This window comes from Thermobia domestica, chromosome 16 (genome assembly GCF_964235325.1).
Source record: "Thermobia domestica chromosome 16, izTheDome1.hap1.1, whole genome shotgun sequence".
Classification (NCBI taxonomy): Eukaryota; Metazoa; Arthropoda; class Insecta; order Zygentoma; family Lepismatidae; genus Thermobia; species Thermobia domestica.
The window spans coordinates 187,308,591-187,314,590 of record NC_137469.1 but is presented as its reverse complement, the minus strand read 5'-3'; the positions used below and the strand labels follow the sequence as shown (position 1 = coordinate 187,314,590).

The window sequence follows — 6,000 nt, the reverse complement described above, 5'->3', positions numbered from 1 at the left end:
AATATATTTTTACCAAAATTAATCTTTGTGTGTTTTGCTAAGATTAAATCTATATTTGCTAAACTTACCAAAATGACTTTGTGACATTAACCATGACCGCCAACATAATATCTTATATTATTTCTTTTTATTTACTTTCTTTAGTTATTAATAATAATTTGGTAATATTTTTCCATTAAAATAATGTTATAGCATTATGTACAATATAAGTATATACATTCAGTGCAAAAACAGATATGTCCACAAGTGCTGTAAGTTGTATTAAGTGCAAAGTGAGATAAGTCCACAAGTGCTGTAAGTTGTATTAAGTGCAAAGTGAGATAAGTCCACAAGTCCTGAAACATAGTCCTAAAGACAAATCTAGAACTTTCTTATTATGAGGTGTTAAGCACTAAAAACTGAGTATAATGTGCACGAAGGAATATTAATTGAAATAAGATATACAAAAGATCATATAATGTAGTTTCTGATTTTTGTCGAATTTTCAAACTTTCAAATTGAGTTTTCTCAAAAGTAACATTTTGTGACTTAACATCTTTTGCACACCACCCGATAATTTTTTTAGCGACTTTACACCCAAAATTGGAGTCATTTCATCTCCTATTTAGCGACTTTATGTATGAACTTGTTGGCAACACTGGAAGGAGTTCGGCTGTAGCTGTTATAGTGGGTGTTTCATGTCTGGTGGTGCTCCGTGAGGAAAAAGGTTAAGTGGGCCTTGTTATCCACCTACACTACACTTACAGTTTCTGTTACATTTCCACATACATACATTCCCTTCTTTTTCATACGCTTTCTTTTTCCATTCTATTCTCCCCAATTACCCTGAATTTTTTGCCCTGTTCATCTTGACTTTTCGCCCTGTTTCCCTGTCTGAGGTTTTTTCCCGATTTTGACCTTTCCTTGACTTTGACTTTTTTCCTGACTTGTGTCATTTCTTCCCGATTGTGTCCTGTATTTTATTCTATTTTGATTTTGAATCATAAATCCTCTGTTTGTGGTACACATTTGACCATTTAGAAATTGTAGCACATATGACTAGTGAGCTGGTGTACCTACCTATTTGACTGATAATAGTCATAAGACAAGACATAGTGGTAGCAACGATTAACATGCCGAAGATTAATGTTTAATTTCAAAAATCCTCCTTCTGATATATATAAGACAATTTTTTGTGGTTGAAGTATACGACAGCTACTTCCCGTTTGGGAAGGAGGGGAAACGTCATACTTTTAGGAATTATTCATTGATTATCTACGATGTTAAAAAGTAGGTAACACAGCGTGCATTATTGAAATTTGCCCTTGTACTTAAGATGTTTTTCCAGGAATCTCTCTTTTTATAACGGGAAGAATAATGTGCCCTTGTACTTACTGTATGAGTATGTGTGGAGGGATTTAAAAACATGTATCACATGTTCCGTGCACGTGTATACTGCTTACTGTTGCATTACCTACAAAAATGATCCTATTTGATGTACAAGTGGTAATACAACACATAACAAACGCAGATCACGCTGTATTCACACTTCATGTTGGAGTGTGAACACAACATGATCTGGGTTTGTTGTGTCTTCCATTACCATTTGTACATGATATAGAATCACTTCTGTAGATAGTGCAACAGTAAGAAGTATCCACGTGCACGGGAGATGAGAAGTAGCTGTTGTAAACTATTACCTGAATCGTGAGTTTATATGAATTATATATTCAGTAAGTGCTAGCGTGGATCTCTATGTATTTATAAATGAGGTTAGTGTTTCACGCAAAATATTTTTTTCGCCTACCGGTCCTCCTCATTGTTCTCCAGAATATTTTCCCTGGGTCACACGACAACATCCTACTTGGCATAGATGAAGTTTGCGGTATCCACCAGAAGGAATTGTTATTATTTGGTCCAGTAAAAAAAAAAAAAAAAAAAAAAAAAGCAATGCAAAACACACAAGCGAACCTAACTTAAACTCACAACAGATTTACACGAAGGCTATGTTACTGGGTCAGGCAGGGCAAATATACTGGAACAGAGTTGCAGATCGAATATTCTTCCGTAGGAGCAGTGACTCGAGTGCTGAGCTTTCTTCGTAGCTTAATGTTTAGTTGATGAAGACCATCCTTTTTTAGACTTGAAAAAGAATACAGCAATTTCATTTTTTTCTGTCCGCCTTCATCGAAACGGAATACTTTTCCTATATTAACACAATTAGGTCAGAAGAGCTAGGGTGAATGTTTAAGTCACAGACAAAGGATATATCCTTTGTCTGTGGTTTAAGTGGAGCGGTCGAGAAGTACCCCTACGTAAATAATACAAGTTTACAGAAACAGTGAGTTGTATTAAGGGTATTGTAGTTCATTTATGTGTGTGAATCATGATTGGAATCGCAGTAAATGTAGAAATGAATCTTTTCGAAAATGCAAGAATTAGAAGCAGTTTTCTTTGCAAAGTGCGTCTTGTGTGATGGAATTTTGTGCATAAAAATGTTATCCTAAAGTGAGTCTAGTAATTGTATAGCCTAGAAATTTTCCCGCATCGGCCCCTTTCAGTACAATCATTCGCTTGCAGTTAATTTCCTTCAATCAAAAGTAACAGTTTGTTGCTGGTAGTTTTGTTGTACACTATGCAGAAACTGACAGAAATCATTGAAACCTGTGAAATACCTCTGCATTAAGAAAAAAACAATATAATTTTTTTTTTTTTTTTATTGTGCATTGAAGTTTAGATAGTATGGCGAAATACGTAGGTGTTTTCCTTGATCTTTTCAAAACTCTAAAATTATGGAATATGAATCATTTTACCTACTTCCAAATGGTTTAAGGCAGTGAATCTCGTAAAGGTTACCTAGACCAACTCTACGTGTGGGGTACCCCAACCATCCCTTTGACTATGCATTGCACAAACCTTCCAAGGTGATCCCTCAGGTACGGTTACCAGTAAGGGTTTACTTTGTGCCGAACAGTGCTTGGTACCAGTATCCCATAGTATAAGTAATAGTAGGAGTAGGGGAGCAGTAGTAGGACGGGTAGCAGTAGGAATGGGTTAGAAGCCCAGCAGGAGTTCGTTGGGTTCTGTTGTCGACATAAAATGGGCAAATTAAAGACTGCTCTAAACAAAGTGAACTGTTGACCGGTTAACACTGAAAGCTTGTTGGTGTAGCTACACGTCGAGCAACCCTAATATTTTGACAAGAAAGAAAAAAAAAAGTTATGCTCCGAAGCTCAGTTGTTCTCTGATAATGTGTAAACATCGCACGCAGCACTCACAATGATAAAATGCATGCCACATACAACAAAGGAAAGAAATTTTCATGAAGTTATTGAGAAAAACTGTACCAGGAAATAAAGATAATAAATGCAGCAAATTAGAAATACAGTATTTTTTAGTTTGTTTTTGAGATAAGATCTTAAACATAAAAAAAAAAAAATAATAATAGTGAAGTTACGAGAGGAACACGTACAAAGATTTACAATAAGAGCACCCATATAATCAAATCATATATGCAGTAATTTTTTGTTACGAATCGTCTGCTAATAATTCCCAGGATCATATTTTATAAAAGAAATTACATTTTAAGTTACAGGTTAACTTTAGGAGAGTTCAAGTTCAATAGCTATGGCATTACAACTGTATCGCTGAACCTTACGAAAAAAAAAAAAAAAAAGATAGGGATATTATATAGTTTCTCACCCAAGGTGCTAGGTTGTGACCTTGGCTCAGTTGGTAGTGATGATTGTTTGAAGTAAATTAAGGACGTATGACATAAAAGCTAGGTCTAGTGCATGAAGCACGAACCAACTTGTGCTCGTTGCCAAGTAAAAAGCACGTATACCCTCTAACCGAGTCAGAGCAGGAGTGCAGCACGGGGTCCCGACAGATGAGGATTGATTACGTCAGCGGCGGTGGGTATACGTATAAACGAGGATAGTAGAAAAACATTTTATATGTCATAAAATGCCTGGTTTATGTGGATTCAACAGCGTTGAATGAGATATTGAATGCCATCGAAAAAGTACGAAAATGTACTAAATTTGGTTAGATTAGATTTGGTTGGATGTTTCTCTTCTGTTTCGTAATTTCGTTTCCATATTTACGCAGACCGTTCGCGTGTTTAGTAGAGCATGCTTTTCACACAATTTCAATAACAGACACTCCTTATTTTTGTACAACTCGAGAATACTTATTTATTATATGTGACAATCTTGTCATTTAGGCAACATTTCCACACAAGTCCCTTCCGCTTCCACGTATAGTGCTGCATGCAACATCAAAAACAACTAAAAGCAACAAGTATTTTCTTAAATTCAACTATTCCGTTTGTCCGACATTCATTTACTCTTCTTCAGAAACCAAACTAAATTCTGCAATGCATGTTTTAAACCATCTAAAATTGATCCGGTGAAACAGCTGTTAACCCATAGGTATAAACACAACAGTTTCTTTATAAATTTTGATTCAAATTCTTTAAAACTGTTATATGACTTTTATTAAGTTGCTATCAACCAGCACATGTTTGTCCATAGAGAAGTGGCGCGTTAGCGGTGGTGAGTATGCAGCTTTATTAAGACGTGGTCGATAAAGACTTATTAATTTGTTACCGTTTCCTTTAGCCTTCCCGGCAAAGCGTGGGACATAAAACTCAATTATATATAAGATATGTTGCTAATTTGTTAAAGGTGGACACTACAATCTTGTTTTAGCTACAATTGGAACCAATGAACCGTTTCTATCTTTACAGGTGAGCAACATAATTTCTCTTAATATTGTTGTTCCTTCCTAAATTGGCACGTTTTAGGTTGAAGCCTAAAGGTAAGAACACCACCTACGAAAAGAATGGAAAGAACCTTCATTCTTGACAGTTCACAATTGCTACTTCTGTGAAGGTTTCGTTGTACATAGTGTTCGTGTTTCTGTGTGAATTCTTCAGTATTACCTTTCTGCTGTCGCATCAGTAGATGAACTATTCTGCAATATTTTTTAAAAGGAAAAAAAACCTTTCTTACAAGGCAGGCTAGAATATTTATTATCAAAAATAAACTAAAAAAGTAACGGTTTCGTAAGTATAGCGCTTCCTTCCTCAGACTACACTCTACAACTGAAATCAGAAATATTATTTTATACAATAAAGAAAGGAGATCATTAGTTTTTTCCCACCAATCAGGAATCACTCCTCATTAAAAATTTACTTAAAAAAAAGAAAAAAAAACGCTACCTACCCTCCGAGTGCGAGCGTAACTGCCTTTTACCTGGCAGAATTGACCAGTAACAACATAACAAAAAAACTATGAACTGATAATAGCCGACAACAGCTTCCTATGAATAAAATTCGTGAAAACAAGACCTTGGAAACACTTGCTTGAAATAAAGAAGTAAACAGAATCTAAACATATAATGCGTGTGACCATTTTAAATCATTAACAAAATGCAGGAAACCATAAGTAAGTAATGAAAGCATAAAATATAAGTAAATAAGTAACAAAATAAAAAGGTATATAAAAGAATACATAGATCAAACAAACCTTATATTGTCCTTATATTTTACCCCTCTTCTTTCTCTGTTCTACCTTTTTCAAATGTCACCCAACACTTCATTAGTACTATAACCACTGTTCCAGTTCTTAGCTTTTTTGGCTACCTTTCTTATCCTCTTTGCTTCTTTCCACTTCCTAACCAGTTGTCTCCACTCATACTTCACTACCGTTTCTCCTTCCCAGTTCACTTCGTGGCCGGTTTCACTGACGTGCTTGAAAATAGCATTAGTGTCTCTTCAATCTAACATCACCTTTATGTTGCTTTAAACATTCTTGCATCCTCTTCTTGATTTCCCCTCCGTACACCATATCGCACATCCCAGACGGCACTTCATATAAAACCCCGCTTTTACACGAATCCGCTGACACTCTAATCTTTTTTCTAATATCCAGTATCTTCATTCCGCCCGTCCTGTAAGTCTTAATGTCTTCTCTCCTCAGAATTCTTCTGATCTTCTCTGTGATCACCCCTCCACTT

The 6,000-nt window shown here is 35.5% G+C and overlaps 1 protein-coding gene across 1 annotated transcript in view; it reads left to right on the top strand.

Annotated features, from left to right (window-relative positions):
- The first annotated feature begins 1,521 nt into the window (after positions 1–1,521).
- LOC145673568 (uncharacterized) overlaps positions 1,522–6,000 on the top strand; it is a 97,691-nt gene continuing 93,212 nt past the window's right edge. Inside the window, exon 1 of the mRNA XM_081743405.1 lies at positions 1,522–1,751. The gene's annotated coding sequence lies outside the window, so the exon portion shown is untranslated. The remainder of the gene's footprint in view (positions 1,752–6,000) is intronic.